The sequence below is a fragment of the Macaca fascicularis genome, chromosome 4 (genome assembly GCF_037993035.2).
Source record: "Macaca fascicularis isolate 582-1 chromosome 4, T2T-MFA8v1.1".
NCBI lineage: Eukaryota > Metazoa > Chordata > Mammalia > Primates > Cercopithecidae > Macaca > Macaca fascicularis.
The window spans coordinates 30835723-30855460 of record NC_088378.1 but is presented as its reverse complement, the minus strand read 5'-3'; the positions used below and the strand labels follow the sequence as shown (position 1 = coordinate 30855460).

Genomic DNA, 19738 nt, shown 5'->3' with positions numbered 1-19738 from the left:
TTCCTTAACGGTTTCATGTTGGATATTGTCTTTGGCAAACAGCATTCATTCCATTCACCTCTGGTCTCATTGTATTGCAAGGTCTGGAAGTGTGGAAACTGAATTTCCCAAAATCCCTTGCCAGCAGGACTCTGGATACTGTTTAAGTTCTGCTGATGAGGGTCATTCACATGAGATTTGGAAGGTAGAAGCCACACTGCTTCCTTGAGTAGGGGTGCCATACTTCAGCTTTGGCAGATGAGCGTGTTTGCAATGATAGATATCAATATTAATGTAGACATAGAAATATATTGTAGGAATTGGCTCATGTGATTATGGAAGCCAGAGGACTCATGGTCTGTCATCTGCAAGTTGATGGACCAGGGAACTTAGTAGTGTAACTCAGTTTGAGTCCAGAGGCTCCAGGAGTGCCGATGTCCTAGGACAGGAGAAGATGGATGTTCCAGCTCCCGCAAAGAAAATGAATCCACCCATTCCTTTACCTTTTTGTTCTATTCAGGCCCACATTGGTAAGGGAAAATTTATTTACCTAGTCCACTAATTCAAATGCTAATCTCTTCTAGAAACATTCTCATGCACATACCTAGAAATAATGTTTAGGCAGCTATCTGGGCAATTCTTAGTCCAGTCAAGTTGACACATAAAATTAATAATCACAAACTAATGCCTTGTTAACTTGACACCTGTATACATCTTCCTAAACTATACTTAATCTCCAAAAACAAGGTCATAATTCTGCCTGACATGACACAATTATCCTGCATACAATAAAAAATGTACTAACTCCTTCCCTAGGAGGGAAGGTAAAGTACCTGAGTGATGTCTATTCTTCTCCTGATAGCCTATAACTCAAATACTATAATGTAAAATTAATAATACTTAAATACAATGTAAAGTCAACACGTCTCATGTTACATGATAAAAGAATTAGAAGGGAAAGAAAATGAAGATATTTGCTTTATATATGTGTATGTGTCTATATATAGAGAGAGAGACACACACAAATATATTCATAAAAAGAGGAAATGGTCATGAAAATTACAGTCCTTCTTGCTATAACTAGTCGTGTGGTCACAGCTGATGCCTGTAACTCCTTCTTCTGTCACTCATTCTTCTACCCATTCTATTTCCTTTACCTTCAGCAAGCGCCTCAGTGGATCATGGGTCCTTATCTAATGGAGTGACCCAAATTTTCATTCCTGAAGAGTCTAGGCTAGTTGTAATGTTGTTATAGTTTTCCATTGACCATAATCACAGGACATGGCAATACTAAGAGACACCCTAAGGCAGGGGTCCTCAACCCCCAGGCTCTGAACCCATACCGGTCTGTGGCCTGTTAGGAACCCAGGCCACACAGCAGAAGGTGAATGATGGGTGAGTGAGCATTGTTACCTGAGCTTGCCTCCTGTCAGATCAGCAGTGCCATTAAATTTTCACAGGAGCACGTACTATATTGTGAAATGCACATGTAAGGGATCAAGGTTGCATGCTTCTTATGAGAATCTAATGCCTGATGATCTGGGGTGGAACAATTTCACTCTGAAACCATCTCCGTACCCCATCCATGGAAAAATTGTCTTCTACAAAACCACTCCCTGATGCCAAAAGGGTTGGGTACCACTGCCCTAAGGGATCTCCTGTATTTAGACATACTCTTACTTACCTCCATTGTATAGAAGTAGTCCAAGTACCCTTTCCTAATCCAGATCAATCACCCCAGCCAATATCATAACTCTCTTCTTTGCCTGTTGACTCAGAGGCATGAGGAGCCCAAAGGTCAGGTGGCAGTCTTCACTTACAGTTCAATGGATTATTGTGTTTCCTGGTGGAAGTAGTTCTCCGTCTGGAACTTAAACTTCTAGGACAGCAGAGCATAAAGTCACGAAAACATGGAGCAGAAACGTTGCTAGTGGGTCACTAGGGGTAAGAGGAAGTGATCTCATTCCCATTTTCCCACCTTGATTCCTGGATCTATAAATCCCAGCTATCAGAGAAACAGCATCATATATTAGATACTGACTCAACATATACAGCCTTCTGGAAAACCTAGCCCCAACCTGCAAGGCATTACCACATAGCTGACACTGTAACCGTGTCTTCAAAAGGTCATTCTACCACTCTATCAAGCCAGCCACTTCATGATGGTGGGGAACATGGTGAGACCAGTGAATTCCATGGGCATGGGCTTATTGCTTTATCTCTTTTTCTGTGAAGTGAGTTCCTTAATCAGAAGCAATGCTGTATGGAATACTATTACAGTGCATCATTCATTCTGTAAATTCGTGGATTGTATTTTTGGCAGAACCTTTTTGTGTAGGGAAAGCAAATATATATACAGAGTAAGTGCATATTTCAGTAAGGATAAGACACTTCCCTTTCTATGATTAAAGTGGTCAAATGTAATAAGCTTGCCACCAGATAGCTGGCTGATTACTTTGGGGAATGGTGCCATATCAGGGATTCAGTGTTGGTCTCTGCTACTGGCATATTGGGCACTAATCAGTGGCTACAGCCAGGTTGTCCTTGCTGAATAGAAGTCCATGTTGCTAAGCCCATGCATAACATCCATCCTGCCATCAGGGCCACTTTGCTCATGAGTCCACTGGGCAATGACAGGGGTGAGTGGGGAAGGAAGCTTACTGGTACCCATAGAATGAGTAATCCCAGACACTTGATTATTAAAATATTCCTCTTCTGATGTCATCCTTTGGTGAGTATTCACAACCACACAAATGTCTGTATAATTTTTGCCCATTTAAAAGAGGGTTATCCACATACCTCTTCTCCAAATGTATTTGTTACCAGTTTTCTTTTCTTTTTCTTTTTTTTTTTTTAGAAAGAGTGTTGTTCTGTCACTTGAATCTGCCTACTGGATTCAAGCGATTCTCCTGCCTCAGCCTCCCAAGTAGCTGGGACTACAGGCACATGCCACCATGCCTAGCTAATTTTTGTATTTTTTTAGTAGAGACGGGGTTTTGCCACGTTGGCCAGGCTGGTCTCGAAATCCTGACCTCAGGTGACCACATGCCTCGGCCTCCCAAACTGCTTGGATTACAGCCGTGAGCCACTGTGCCCAGCCATTTGTTACGTTTTCCAGTCTTATTCCTTCCAAGTCCCTGATGCTCCTACTAAACCATTAGCTACAGTGTATGAGTCAGTGTATAATCACACATTTAATCCTTTCCCCTCCCAATAAAAGTGCATAACCAGGTGTACTACCTGAAATTCTTCCCACTGTGAAGATTAATCTTTACTACAGCCCTTCAGGGATGTGCCAGAGAGTAGCTGTAGTGTTATAGTATCCACTTTTGAGTGGTGCCTATATATCATGCAGAACCATTTATAAGCCAGGCCTGAGTCTTCTCTTCCTTTATCAACTAATTGTAGGAAACACCTCATGAGGCCACAGGTGCATGCTGGGAGAGAGAAGGCAGTGTAGCAGGAGTAGGAAGCATGGGCATTTGAGCCACTTCTTCATGTAACTTACTTGTGCTTTCACGGCCTATTCAGGCTCCATCACATATATACCACTTCCATTTGATATGGAGTGCTGCTGTACATGCCCAACTTTATGGCTTGTTGGGTCAGATAATACCCAGCTCATGATGGGCAGCTCAGATCATATGGTAACTTGATGGCCCACCGTCAGAAATTCAGTTACTACCAAGGTCTGTTATCAGGCCAAGAGCTTTCTCTCGAAATGAAAGTAGTTATTTGGGGATGATGGTAGGACCTTGCTACAAAATTCTGAAGGCCTGTGCTGCAGGTAACCTGTAAGATCCTGTCAGAGGCTCCAAACTACATACTTACATGCTACTAACACTTCAAATACCACTGAATCTGCTGGACTGTATGGCTCAAGTAGCAGAGCAACATGTACAGCAGATTGGACTTGTTGCAGAGCTTTTCTCTTTTTCTGAGCACCAATCAAAATTAAAAGCTTTTCAGGTCATTCAGTAAATGGGTAGAAGTCACACACCCAATTGAGAAATACAATTTATTCAAAAACCCAATAGGCCCAGTAGATGTTGCGCCTCATTCTTGGTTGTAGGAGGGACCAGATTCAACAACTTATCTCTTACCTTAAAAGGAATATCTCAATATGTTCCACATGACTGGGGCCCTAGAAATTTCACCGAGGTAGAAGGATTCTAAATTTATTTACCATTCTCTGACATGCAAATGTCTTGTCAGTTAGTGTAGAGAAGCTGCAACATCTAGCTTATTAGGTCCGATTAACATAATGTCATCAATGTAATGGACTAGTGTAATATCTTATGGAAGGGAAAGATGATCAAAATCCTTGTGAACTAAATTATGCCATAGAGCTGGAGGGCTGTATAGACCCCCGAAGTCGGACAGTGAAGTGTTTCTTGCCTTTCCAACTGAAAGTAAATTACTTCTAGTAGGTTTTGTGAACATAGATGGAGAAAAACGCATTTGCCAAATCAATAGCTACATGTCAGGTAGCAGGTCATGTGTTAATTTACTCAAACAATAAATCCATATCTGGTACAGTTGATGCATTTGGAGTCACCACTTGGTTAAGCTTATGATAATCCACTGTCATTCTCCAAGATCCATCTGTCTTTTGAACAGGGACAAGTAGGAGAATTGAATGGGGATGTGATAGGAATCAACACCCTTGCATTTTTCAAGTCCTTGGTGATGGCAGTAACCACTGAAATCCCTCCAGGAGTGCAGTATTGCATTTGATTTACTGCTTTCCTAGGTACAGGTAGTTCTAATGACTTCCTCTTGGCCTTTCCCACAATAGAAGCCATCATCTTACGGATCAAGGAATGAATTTTGGAATTTTGCTAACTTCTAAGTGAGTCTATTCCAATTATGCATTCAGTAGCTGGGGAAGAGATCACAGGATGGGTTCAGGGACCCAGTTAGTGACCACTCAAGGACCCACTTTAGTTTAAGATGGACCTAAGCTAAAACTATTATAAGCACCTGATCTTTATAAAGCCCTATTCTGACTGGAGAGCCATTGTAATGTTTTGGATATCCTGAAATCAGTATAAGTTTAGAGCCAGTGACCAAAAATCCCTGAAAAGTCTGATTATTTCCTTTTTTTCAACGCATAGTTACCTAGTAAAAGGCCGTGGGTCTGTTTGGGGAAGGCTGGGAGAAAGATTAACAATATACATTTTTGGTAGTGTACCAGGGTCCTTTCTCGAGTGAACCTATCCTCTCCTTTATTCAAGGGATTCTCGGTCTGCAACCTGGCTCAAATCCGGGAATTGAGGTCAGTAACTCTGTCTTTATGATTCAAGTTAGACTTTTGCTCACTGGACCCAGAATTTTTCTGCTTATACAGACCAAGTAAAAATGTAGTAGGCTTCCGATGTGTTTCCCTTCCAGGAACACCATGATCAATTAGCTAGTGCTATAGGTCTGTGCGTCAGTCTTCTGATGCTGCTGTGACTCTTCCGAGCACTAGAGTAACTATGATCGCCTTGTCCTTGCTTGTTGAGTGCTGCCACTTGGGCACCCCAGGATCCAATTACTCCTGTTGCATTTAGATTTTCCAGTTGAGTGGCTGGATGTGGTTCTCACTCTCTAAAGTTTGGCCTACAGAGAAGCACAATCACTATCACCAAGCTCTCCAGGGATACTAGGACTCCCTTCACAAAGTATTTCACAAAGTATTGGGGAAAGGTATGTTGTCTGAACCCCTTGGTGTGGGTGAGTAGGACTTAAATGTCAACTCCACTCTTCCTGAACCATTTGAATTCATTCCTCTGTAAAACTCTGTAGATATACTAAAATCATTGACTGAATTGTACATTTTAAATAGGTGAACATTATGATATATAAATTGCATATCAATGAAACTATTTCCTTAAAAAAACTTTTTTTTGTTATTTTTGTATTGTAGGAAAGAGCCACAGATTTGCTTCTTCCTAGCAAGGGCCTGGTACTAACACCAGCTCCATCCAAATATTGTTCACTACTTCTTAGACAGAGACCCCTTTCTCCCAGGTAAGCAGCAGAATTCCCAGACTATTGGTAATTCTCAAAAATCATCATTCATCAGGCAGTTGATGAAAGATGACACTTTGTGAATGAGAGGGAATTTAGTCAGGTCAATATAAGATGAGTAGAAGTTCAAGTTATAATGAAGTCAGTGTATTAAGGTTTAAAAGCATTTGGATAGATGTGTGGGTGAGGAAGAAATAAATCACCATGGACACCTCATAAGAGAAGAGTAGCTTCCAGGCTTTCTGACCAGTGGTCCGGCACCTGAGCCTCTGATATTCCAGGAAATAGAGTGGATGCTTGGTCTTACTCTTCATCTGCCTAGCCAGGTGTATTTGTCCATTTTCATGCTGCTATAAAAAACTGCCCAAGACTAGTAATTTCTAAAGGAAAGAAGTTTAATTAACTCACAGCTCCACATGACCTACAAGGCCTCGGGAAACCTACAATCATGGCAGAAGGGGAACCAAAAACAACCTTCTTCACTTGATAGCATGAAGGAGAAGTGCCAAGCAAAAAGGGGAAAAGCCTCTTATGAAACCATTAGATCTCATGAGAAATCACTCATTATCACAAGAACAGCATAAGGGTAACCTCCTGCATCATTCAATTATCTCCCACAGGATCCCTCCCGTGACAAGTGGGGATTATAGGAACTATAATTCAAGATGAGATTTTGGTGGGGACACAGTTAAATCATATCATTCCACCTGTAGTCCCTCTCAAATCTCATGCCCTCACATTTCAAAACAATTATACCCTTCCAATAGTCCCCCAAAGTCTTAACTCATTCCAGCATTAACTCAAAAGTCCAAGTCCAAAGTTTCATCTGAGACAAGGCAAGCAAGCCTCTTCCACCTGTGAGCCTGTAAAATCAAAAGCCGGTTAGTTACTTCCTAGATACAATGGGGGCAAAGACATTGGGTAAATACACCTATATACCTAAATTTACATATTGGGTAAATACGCCCATTCCAAATGGGAGAAATTGGCCAAAAGAAAGGGGCTACAGGCCCCATGCAAGTCCGAAATCCAATAGGGCAGTCATTAAACCTTAAAGTTCCAAAAAGATCTCCTTTGACTCCATGTCTCACATCCAGGTCACGCTGATGCAAGAGGTGGGCTCTCACAGCCTTGGACAGCTCTGCCCCTGTGGCTTTGCAAGGTACAGTTCCCCTCCTGGCTGCTTTCACGGGTTGGCATTGAGTGTCTGTGGCTTTTCTAGGTGCATGGCATAAGCTGTTGGTAGATTTACCATTCTGGAGTCTGGAGGACGGTGGCCCTCTTCTCACAGCTCCACTAGACAGTGTGCCCATGGGGACTGTGTGTGGAGGTTCCAACCTCACATTTCCCTTCCACACTGCCCTGGCAGAGATTCTCCATGAGGGCTCTGCCCCTGCAGCAAACTTCTGCCAGACATCCAGGCATTTCGGTACATCCCCTGAAATCTAGGCAGAGGTTCCCAAACCTTAATTCTTGACTTCTGCCTACCTGCAGGCCCAACACCATGTGGATGTTGCCAAGGTTGGGGCTTATACCCTCTGAAGCAATGCCCTGAGCTCTACCTTGCTCTCTTTTAGCCACAGCTGGAACTGAAGCAGCTGAGATACAGGGCACCATGTCCTGAGGCTGCACAGAGAAAGGGGGCCCTGGGCGTGGCCTATGAAACCATTTTTCCCTTCTGGTTCTCAGGGCCAGTGATGGGAGGGACTGCTGGGAAGAACTCTGACATGCCCTGGAGACATATCCCCATTGTCTTGGTGATTAATATTTGGCTCCTCATTACTTATGCAAATTTCTGCAGCCAGCTTGAATTTCTCCCCAGAAAAAGGGGTTTTTCTTTTCTATTGCATTGCCAGCCTGCAAATTTTCCAAACTTTTATGCTCTGCTTCCTCTTGAACACTTTGTCTCTAGAATTTTTTTCCACTGCTTACACTAAATCATCTCTCTCAAGTCCAAAGTTCCACAGATCTCTAGGGCAGGGACAAATGCTGCCAATCTCTTTGCATAACAAGAGTGACATTTACATCAGTTCCCAAAAGGTTCCCCATCTCTGTCTGAGACCACCTCAGCCTGGACTTCGTTGTCTATATCACTATCAGCATTCTGGCCAAAGCCATTCAACAAGTCTCTAGGAAGTTTCAAACTTTCTCAGATCTTCCTGTCTTCTGAGCCCTTCAAGTCTCTAGGAAGTTCCAAACTTTCCCACATTTTCCTGTCCTCTACTGAGCTTTCCAACCTGTTCCAACCTCTCCCTGTTACCCAGTTCCAAAGTTGCTTCCACATCTTTAGGTATCATAGCAGTGCCACACTCCCGGTACCAATTTACTGTATTAGTCTGTTCTAATGCTGCTATAAAGGACTATCTAAGACTGGGCAATTTTTAAAGAAAAGAAGTTTAATTGACTCACAGTTCCAAACGGCTGAGAATGTTTCAGGAAACTAATAATCATAGTGGAAGGGGAAGCAAACACATCCTTTTTCACATGATGGCAGAAAGGAGAAGTTCTGAGCCAAAGGGAGAAAAGCCCCTTATAAAACCATCAGATCTCATGAGAAATCACTCACTATCAGAGAATAGCATGGGGGTAACCACCCCATGATTCAACTACCTATCCCTGGATATCTACCATGACATGTGAGGATTATGGGAACTGCAATTCAAGATGAGATTTGGGTGGGGACACAGCCTAACCACGTCACCGGGTTGCTGTGTTTCTGAGGTCTAAATTTGAGTCAGCTAATGGATACCCATGTTGCAGCAGTTACAGATTATAATTTCCAAAAATTAAAAAGATTGATCAGTAAGTTTAAATTAGAGTGCTTTTGAAATTTGGCATGTTGAAAGATTTTTCACAGATACGTTGTTAGTGTGGCGAATGCAAGAGAATCAGGAGCAGGTAGATAATCACTTTTACAACCTATGACTCAGCTAATTTTATTTTCAATTTCTTCCATATGAACTTAATTTTCTCTTCCGTGTTCTTTTCTGAAACTGATTGTGTTTTCACAAGTTTCTTCACATAAAAAAAATCAGCATTCATTCTTTTGCCAAAACATTCATCCTGCTTGTTTCCAAACACTCCTTTCTCTGTTAAGAGTTTTCCCCTGCTCCTACAGAGGAATAACTCATTTGCCTGCCTTTTGAATTTGGTTTCTTTCACTTTAGGATAAGTAGCCCTGGATCTCCATGCTCAGACCTCCTCACTCTCATTGGCAATCTCTATTTATCTTCAGGATCTTTTGTTTTGTTTTGTTTTTTTTGAGATGGAGTCTCACTCTGTCGCCCAGGCTGGAGTGCAGTGATGATATCTCAGCTCACTGCAAGCTCTGCCTCCCTAGGTTCAGGTCATTCTCCTGCCTCAGCCTCCCGAGTAGCTGGGACTACAGGTGCCCACAACTGGCTAATTTTGTATATTTTTGGTAGAGATGGGGGTTTCACCGTGTTAGCCAGGATGGTCTCGATCTCCTGACCTCGTGATCTGCCCGCCTCAGCCTCCCAAAGTGCTGAGATTGCATTATAGGCGTGAGCCACCATGCCCGGCCCTATCTTCAGGAGCTTTAAATTCAGGAGTAAGTACAATATTTTGAACAATATCTTCCAGAATACTTTATTTGAACCCACTCATTAAAACTTCTGCATTAAAAAAAAAAAGAAAAAAAAAAAGAAACCTCTACTGGCTGTCTTCTACCTTACTCTACTAGAGTTAGGCAAAACGTTCTGTAAAATGTTTATAAAGACACTTTGTGCTTAGCCAGAATATAGTATATATTCAAGATAAAAAAAAAAAATCTGGGCAGTGATTTCAAAATGGATAGGAACTTCTATTTAAATAAGAAATGAAGACTACTGGATCAGACTGACTTGGCTTTTCCACGAATCCTTGTTGCTGTTATAGGCTGTTGCTAAATATACATTAAAATGTTTGTGATAGTCATGCATACCAAAAGTCACTCCTCCTGATTTGGGGTACATCTTGGATCATATGAAATCACGGCATTGCAAGGCTGGGGTCAGCCATGCTGCTGCCAGGCCAGGTTCTGCTACTCCAGGATCCCACCTGGCAAGGTGCCAGCTGCTTTTGCAGGGCCCTGACCTTTCCATCAGGCAGCAGCAGAATCACCAGGCAAAGTTAAACATAACTGTGTCATCCCAGAATGGTGATGTCCCCTTATAAAAGCCACACTGATTAATAAAATATAGGGTGTAATTATCCATATCAAGTGCCAAGAACAGTCTTATAGCCTGATCTTGTATCTGTAGTATTTAACTTCATTTAAAATCACTAAATAATTTATGTTTAGTAAGAAGTAAAATTACTTAAAGTGACTTTGGTAACTTTGTTTCTGTTTAGACCCCAAAGATAGAAGAATATCTTGACTGATGCAAACCAAAAACAGTAAACATTTGATTACCTCCAAGTGTAGACATTTGCATAAGAACCATGGTAAAGATTACAATCAGTACAGACTACAACTTCTATCTCTAGCCGCATACTGACAGGCAAAGTTAGCTCAATGAAATTCCCAGAGTCAGCTTTTCTGTTTTTAGAAATATAACTAATTAGCTCTCTGTAGTTTTAAACATCATTTCTTAATGATTTTCTGTAGTAATAATTCTCTGATTACCTAGCAGGGTGACATTCACGAGAACTGTTCTTTGTAAATTGGTTTCTGATAATAGGGAGGACAGGCCAGTTCATGAAGCACAGATAAGAGAACAACAAGGTAGTGGGCCACAAGAGAATAAAAGATTGAGCGTGATAAGAATAGTGAGAGGCGTTTCCTTTATCACTCTGAGCAAATGAGGTCAACATGTCTCTTTGAGGAGCCTTATATCACATGATCGTTATGGTATTAGTTACTTGTAATAGTAACAGTATTAGTAGTACTCTGCATATTGTCAGAAATTCAGATATTTTAAAATTTCCTTCTGAATATATTTTGATGCCATTTCCTCTCCAAAAACTTGGTTTAATAAACGTTGCATCGAACTTTCTACTTCTGCCAATGATTTAGTATAAAATTTGAATAAATTTAGCAGATCTTCATATATTAAGACCCAGTGCCCAATTTGGAATGTTGATGTGAGGATTAGAGACACATTTTTCTATAACAGAACTCTCTCATTTTCCATATAATAAAAGGGCAAACAAACAGGAAGAAGTGATTCAGTCCTAGAATAGTGATTCTTCTCAATAATGGAAGTTAATTGAAGAGGGATTTTAATGTAGCTCACATTTAGGAAGGAAATGGTTTTCTTATTATTTAATAAGATCCAAACATTATGATTTCAAGGAGATATGGATCTTCTATGAGGAACTAGTGAGTTCTGGTGGCAGGAGATGAAACACTTTTTTTTTTTAAGACAAGAGGAATAGGTGAACAAATATGCAAAGGAAAACAGTAAATACCAAAATATGCAGCAAACCAAAGCAGACACTCACCCTGGTGCCTTTCCTGGTATCTTTTATTCTCAAAACTCTAGTTTCCCTTTCTAATTACCTGGTAGAAGAAACAGATGGGAGATAAAAATGCTATGATTAATCTCAGGATGCCATAAGGATGTATAAGATATAAGATGAGGAAGGGGGTATGATGACTACTGGTGAAGGACCAGAGCCCAGAAAGGAAGGGAGATGAGAGCATGAATGAACCAAGGCACTGGTTTGGTTGGAGGTCAAGTGGAAGGTCAAGTGGGTAGGCATGGAGAGGGCTCCCTGGAGGAATGTCCAGCTGAGGGATGCCCATAAAAGGATCACACTGAAGGTCTGGGTAGTGAGGCTGCAGGCTCAAGAACAACCATAGTAGGGCTGAGTTTGACTAAGAACACAGGATTATCAGTCCTCAGCCTCTCTTCTCAATAGCTTGAATTTGTGCTTGGTTATTGGTAACATGGAGTAAATAAATGATTGAAGTTTTTTCAGGGATGTGTTTCTGCCTATCTTCTGCCAGGATCCTTGAGACGCCTTTGCTGTGTGTCTCACAAAATAAGTATAAAGTATCAAATTTGTTATAAGTGTGTGACCCATTAAAAGGGAAAAAAACCTGATAGATGTGTATTTGGTAACAGCTTTTTAGAAAATTTTTTGAACATTTATGGTGTGCAAAAGCAAGTTAATTACTTTCCTTCAGAAAAGAACAGCGATCAGTGTGCTAAATTAAATTACTTGGATAAATTATGGAGGAAAAGTTCTGATTTTTGTGCAAGGTTTGCATTCTGGATTGAGGTCCAGTTCTTTTTGAAGTATCTGAAATCAAACATATATTCCCAAACCCTGAGGACTGATTTCCTTCTGAAGACCACCCTCTCTTCTATTTGAGGAACTCATATTCCTTCTTATAACACTACTCTGATTCTATACCAAGCAACCTTGGCCTTGTTAAGACAAGAAAGTTGCCTTAAGCACTTTGCAAAGCTTTCCTACATTCACTGTTGGTGGATGGTGTCTCTATACTACTTGTTCCCCTGTAGAGCCTCAGATTGGAGATATAAGGGGTGAAATAACAGCCAAGTACTTCAGAGCTAAGTACTTTACATATAACTCATTTAATCCTTACAACCTTGCTATGAAACAAGTACTATTATCAATCCCAGTTTACAGATAGAAACTGAGGCAGAGAGAGATTAAATAATCAAAGTTTACCTACTAGATAACAGAATGGGGATAGAAACCAAGCCATTCTGGCTTCTCCTGCTTTTAACACCAGGGTGGTAAAAGAGGAAGTTTGGGTTCATTCCCACAGAGAAGAGGTTATTAAGGCTCAGACTGGACAGATAGCACGGGAATGATGAGTAAGCAGGAAATTTAAGAGTCGGAACTTTGAAAAATATGACAAAGCCTGGAGACTGGCAACTTACATGATCTGAGAAAGGTGAGAAGGCCAGTGTTCCTTGTTTGGAAACATGAGGAATAATGGGACCACTGGTTGAAATGGAGTGCAAATGTCTTAGAAGAAAGGGAAAAAAATGACACCAACTTGGCCCGCAGGTGTATTTGGAGTATATTCTATTTCTCTTTTCATTAGAAGAAATTTAATTTGAGAGATGAATAGAGAAAGAAAGGGGAAAGGAGAATGTTTCAAAGAATAAGGTTAAAGTCATCACAGCTTGACAGCAATCTAAAAGTCAAAAAGTATGTCAGAATAGCAGGTATTTGAGACCCACTGTTAGAAACAATTTTATTTTAAACACATGTGGTTCCTTAATGATCCTGGTAGCATGGTGGCTGTGGAGTCCGCCTTTAGCAGGAAGTGCTGATTTGCTTAATTCTATTAAGCCTGTAAGAAAGGTAAATCTGTCTCCTGAACTCAAGGGGCCTCTGCTCTAAAGTAAGTTTGACATTGGCCAATAATCACCCTGACATTCCTGTGGCTTTGGCTGCTTTTGAAGCTGCTGAATTGCACCAAGAGAAGAGGCTGAGTGAGAAAGCCTGGTTATAGCAATGGCCCATCCTGTCGGTGCTGGCAGGGTGTACTATACTCACAGCGGTGTAAACAGAGGTGCTGCCCATTGTGCTCCACTATGCTGGCTGCCTTTGGGATGATTGTTGGGAAAGCTCTGGAAGCCAGTGATGTTAGAGGGGACAGTGTGCTTCTTGAAACAAAGGAGTTAATGGTGAGAATGGTCTTTAAAAACTGTATGCTTTACAAAGGTGAACTCTGAAAACTGGGCCTACTGAAAGAAATAGGGATTCTATTTTCATTACTGTTTTATCATCAAAATACCATAAGGCTTGGCCCTTAGCAAATGGTCCTTAAATATCTGATACCATTAGAAGCTTGCTTCTATGAAGGGTGATCACCCATCCCAGTTTGCATGAGACAGTCTTAGTTCACATTATTGTCCTTGCATCCTGTTCAGCTGGTATATATCCAAGTCTCTTAATTTTTATTCAAGTATTATTATTAATAGTTGTACAAAAATAAGTCAGAATAAGTTTGGTAGACCTCTACTTTATTTCCAGCTTCTGTCATTTTCTTACTGGTAGTAGGTATGAGACATACATACATGGAAGCATAATCAGCAGTAGCCTATTTGTCTACCTTTAATTTTTTTTAAGACCTTTCCAGATGCGAGAAGAATGGGCAAGGCACTCAGGTATGAGTAACAAATTCCTTTTGTGTTGGAGATCATGGAAGAAGTATTAGATGCTGCTCCCCTTAGTGTAACAGCAAGTTTTGTTGCAGCCTGTGGGGACTGCAAGCTACCAAAACCACCAGGACCCTAGAAAAGTCACTGGGAAACGTAGAATATTATAGCTAAATAAACATCATCACATACATGTAAAACATAGAGACTGAACAGTCCAGTCTTAAAATGTATAGCGAAGTAGTTTGGATACTGTTGTTACAGTGATTTTGTCATCTACCAGTTTTAAGTGTGTAGTGATTTATCTATCACATTATTTGGCAACACTTTCTAAATTTTGCAATACATGCAACAATGAACTAAAAAATGAAAGTGCATGTTTAATTTAAAAATTAAAAGTAAAGCCAGGTGCAGTGGCTCACACCTGTAATCCCAGCACTTTGAGAGGCTGAGGCAGGCAGATTACCTGAGGTCAGGAGTTCGAGAAGAGCCTGACCAACATGGAGTAACCCTGTCTCTACTAAAAATACAAAAGTGGCTGGGCATGGTGGTGCATGCCTGTGGTCCCAGCTACTTGGGAGGCTGAGGCAGGAGAATTGCTTGAACCTGGGAGGTGGAGGTTGCGGTGAGTGGAGATCGTGACACTGCACTCCAGCCTGGGCAACAAAAGCAAAACTCCGTCTCAAAAAAAAAAAAAAATAATAATTATAATAATAATAATAATACAAGTAGGATTTTCATACATCATTAAAGCCATAATGATTTCACACACCAACTGACAATTGGCAGACAAAAAGTCTTCTGGGAAGTCAGTAGCATCAGCCTTCAAAGTTATTTCAAAGTTATTATTTTTGGGAAGATTATGCTCAAGAGGAGAATTTTACATATGTGACCACAGAAGGTGTGCCTGTATATCACTCTTTAAAGCATGAGTTTTTATTTCTACTAATTGGCTGTCGGTTTAAGTTAATTTTGCTCATTTTCACTTTCAAGTTTTTGTGTATGCATGAAGCAGGAAGCAACAGCAGAAAATGTGGCTCCATTAGTAGCAGAATTTCTTAAGCTCAAAGGATGTCCGTTTTGTATCAGCAGATGCTTCACATTGAAAATCATTTAATTCCAATATATGTTTTTTCCCCATGTGCTTTTAAAATTCATTCTCAAAGGTGAAATATCTTGAGATTATTGTGAATATTAAAAGTGTGACCCTGAAATTAAAGTATCTGCTTTTGTGGTGATAATACAGATATAAATTTTGATGGAGCACATCATCCTGGTAACAGTAATGTTCTTACTAAATTAAGAAATCTATGGAGGAGAAATGTATTTAGAGTTGGATGTAGTATCCTCATAATTTGTAATTTTATCCAAACAAGCTGTAATATTCTACCAAAAAAGAGCCTGTATAGTCAAGACAATTCTAAGCAAAAAGAACAAAACTGGAGGCATCATGCTACCTGTCTTCAAACTACAAGGCTACAGTAACCAAAACAGCATGGTACTGATACCAAAACAGGTATATAGACTAATGGAACAGAACAGAGGCCTCAGAAATAACACCACACATCTACAGCCATATGATCTTTGACAAATCTGACAAAAGCAAGCAATGGTGAAAGGATTCCTTATTTAATAAATGGTGTTGAGAAAATGGTCTAGCCATATGCAGAAAATTGAAACTGGATCCCTTCCTTACACCTTATACAAAAATTAACTCAAGGTGGATTAAAGATTTAAATGTAAGACCTAAAACTATAAAAACTCTAGAAGAAAACCTAGGTAATACCATTCAGGACATAGGCATGGGCAAAGACTTCATGACTAAAACACCAAAAGCAAGGGCAACAAAGCCAAAATTGACAAATGGGATCTAATTATACCAAAGAGCTTCTGCACAACCAAAGAAACTACCATCAGAGTGAACAGGCAACCTACAGAATGGAAGAAAATTTTTGCAATCTACCCATCTGACAAAGGGCTAATATACAGAATCTACAAGGAACTTAAATAAATTTACAAGAAAAAAACAAAGAATCTCATCAAAAAGTAGGTAAAGGATATGAACAGACACTTCTCAAAAGAAGACATTTATGTGGCCAACAAGCATATGTTAAAAATCTCATCGTCACTGGTCACTAGAGAAATGCAAATCAAAACCACAAGGAGATACCTTCTCACACCAGTTAGAATGGTGATCATTAAAAAGTCAGGAAGCAACAAATGCTGGAGAAGATGTGGAGAAATAGGAATGCTTTTACACTGTTGGTGGGAGTGTAAATTAGTTCAACCATTGTGGAAGACAGTGTGGCGATTCCTCAAGGATCTAGAACTAGAAATACCATTTGACCCAGCTATCCCATTACTGGATATGTAACCAAAGGATTATAAATCATTCTATAAAGATACATGCATAGGTATGTTTATTGCAGCACTATTCACAAGAGCAAAGACTTGGAACCAATTCAAATGCCCATCAATGATCGATTTGGATAAAGACAATGTGGCACATATACACCATGGAATACTATGCAGCCATAATAAAGAGTGAGTTAATGTCCTTTGAAGGGACATGGATGAAGCTGGAAAGCATCATTCTCAGAAAACTAACACAGGAACAGAAAACCAAACACCCCATGTTCTCACTTAAAAGTGGGAGTTGAACAATGAGAACATATGGGCACAGGGAGGGGAACATCACATACTGGGGCCAGTCAGGGGGTTGGGGGGAAGGGGAGGAATAGCATTAGAAGAAATCCCTAATGTAGATGACGGGCTGATGCGTGCAGCAAACCACCATGGCACATGTATATCTATGTAACAAACCTGCACGTTCTGCACAGGTATCTCATAACTTAGGTATAATAAAAAAAAATGTACCAATTGAAATAGAAACTAAAGATGTCAAAATCCATAAATATGTTTATATCTACACAACTAGAATAATTAAACTTTTGTGATAAAGCTAATATTGAATTTAAAAATCTCCAGCATAACAGTATGCTTTTTCTGCAGCCTCTTATCAGTAAGATTTTAGGAATGCTGGATCATTTGAATAACTAGTTTCTAAATCAACCTTAATGTCCTACAATGATATCCATATTTTGATAAATGAGTTATCTAACTTTTGGTTGCACTGTATGCAAAATCGGCTGAAAAATTTTAAACAACATATTTAAAAATGATGTGGCAAGAAAAAACAGCAATTCTGGTTGAAGCTTTCTGCAAACTGAAATTATTGAAGACAATATCTTGCAAGCAGGAAAACATTTATCTCTACAAAAGCAAGGGGAAGCTGAACGAACTGCAGAATGAGCTCATAGACAAGCTCTAACATTTAGTTTTGAAATTACGTAACAGCTTTGGAACATCTGACTTGTGGAAAGAATTTGTTGATAGATTTCCTAATTTTAATTGAATAAATGGGTATTTTGTATCAGAATGACAGAAAAGTGAGAAAGCCTACGATATTTCGGCGTCTTAATTTGGCTAAGTTTTCAAAGATATTGTAAATAGAGACAACTTATTTGACAAGTGTGTCTTAAAAAAAATTTGTTGGAGGAAGCTGTGCTACATGGAGGCAAAAGAGGCAGTGCCCATGAAAATATTTGGGCTGAAATATTTATGCATTTCAGCTTAAAATAAATTGAAATTGAGATAATATCACATTTAGCAGAATTTATTTGGAGATAAGCAGTTCCCTTGGGACATTTACAGAGATTTCATTTTTTTTTTTGGTTCTTTTACAAAGACGTGTCTAGTGAGTAAGGATATCAGTGACTTGAAATTTTTAAATGAAGAATTTTAATTTTCAGATTTCAAATATTGCAGACAATTTTATAGGAAAAATAAAAATAATTTAAAAATATTTTTAAAAAACATATTAGAGACAGATTCAGCTAAGGAGCAGATTAAAGTACATAAATATGTGGAGGTGGTATTCTTTCTGCTTATGTGATTTTTTCTTATTATACTTTAAGTTCTAGGGTACATGTGCACAACGTGCAGGTTTGTTACATATATATACATGTGCCATGTTGGTGTGCTGCACCCATCAACTCGTCAGCACACATCAACTCGTCATTTACATCAGGTATAACTCCCAATGACATCCCTTCCCCCTCCCCCATCCCCACAATAGGCCCCGGTGTGTGATGTTCCCCTTCCCATATCCAAGTGATCTCATTGTTCAGTTCCCACCTATGAGTGAGAACATACAGTGTTTGGTTTTCTGTTCTTGGCGATAGTTTGCTAAGAATGATGGTTTCCAGCTGCATCCATGTCCCTACAAAGGACACAAACTCATCCTTTTTTATGGCTGCATAGTATTTCATGGTGTATATGTGCCACATTTTCTTAATCCAGTCTGTCACTGATGGACATTTGGGTTGATTACAAGTCTTTGCTATTGTGAATAGTACTGCAATAAACATATGTGTGCTTGTGTCTTTACAGCAGCATGATTTATAATCCTTTGGGTATATACCCAGTAATGGGATGGCTGGGTCATATGGTATTTCTAATTCTATATCCTTGAGGAATCACCATACTCTTTTCCACAATGGTTGAACTAGTTTACAGTCCCACCAACAGTGTAAAAGTGTTCCTATTTCTCCACATCTTCCCAGCACCTGTTGTTTCCTGACTTTTTAATGATTGCCATTCTAACTGGTGTGAGAAGGTATCTCATTGTGGTTTTGATTTGCATTTCTCTGATGGCGAGTGATGATGACTATTTTTTCATGTGTCTGTTGGTTTTATGAATGTCTTCTTTTGAGAAATGTCTGTTCATATCCTTTGCCCACTTTTTGATGGGGTTGTTTGTTTTTTTCTTGTAAATTTGAGTTCTTTGTAGGTTCTGGATATTAGTCCTTTGTCAGATGAGTAGATTGCAAAAAATTTCTCCCATTCTGTAGGTTGTCTATTCACTCTGATGGTAGTTTCTTTTGCTGTGCAGAAGCACTTTAGTTTAGCTAGATCCCATTTGTCAATTTTGGCTTTTGTTGCCATTGCTTTTGGTGTTTTATACATGAAGTCCTTGCACATGCCTGTGTCCTGAATGATATTACCTAGGTTTTCTTCTAGGGTTTTTATGGTATTAGGTCTAACGTTTAAGTCTCTAATCCACCCTGAATTAATTTTCATATAAGGAGTAAGGAAAGGATCCAGTTTCAGCTTTCTACTTATGGCTAAGTAGCTTTCCCAGCACCATTTATTAAATAGGGAATCCTTTCCCAATATCTTGTTTTTGTCAGGTTTGTCAAAGATCAGATGGCTGTAGATGTGTGGTATTATTGCTGAGGGCTCTGTTCTGTTCCATTGGTCTATATCTCTGTTTTCGTACCAGTATCATGCTGTTTTGGTTACTGTAGCCTTGTAGTATAGTTTGAAGTCAGGTAGTGTGATGCCTCCAGCTTTGTTTTTTTGACTTAGGATTGTCTTGGCAATGTGGGCTCTTTTTTGGTTCCACATGAACTTTAAAGCAGTTTTTTTCAATTATTTGAAGATAGTCATTGGTAGCTTGATGGGGATGGCATTGAATCTATAAATTACCTTGGGCAGTATGGCAATTCTCACAATATTGATTCTTCCTATCCATGAGCATAGTATGTTCTTCCATTTGTTTGTGTCCTCTTTTATTTCACTGAGCAGTGGTT

The 19738-nt window shown here is 39.7% G+C and overlaps 1 long non-coding RNA gene across 5 annotated transcripts in view; it reads left to right on the top strand.

The window, feature by feature from the left end:
• The window catches only part of LOC123573042 (uncharacterized), a 56736-nt gene that overhangs the window by 23638 nt on the left and 13360 nt on the right, over window positions 1-19738 (top strand). For 3 of the 5 annotated variants that reach the window (XR_012433420.1, XR_006697772.2, XR_010586225.1), the window contains exons 4-6: window positions 5217-5257; window positions 5891-5994; window positions 7092-7156. This is a non-coding gene — a long non-coding RNA (uncharacterized lncRNA). The remainder of the gene's footprint in view (window positions 1-5216; window positions 5258-5890; window positions 5995-7091; window positions 7157-19738) is intronic. The other 2 variants (XR_012433421.1, XR_012433419.1) reach the window with 1 other exon arrangement.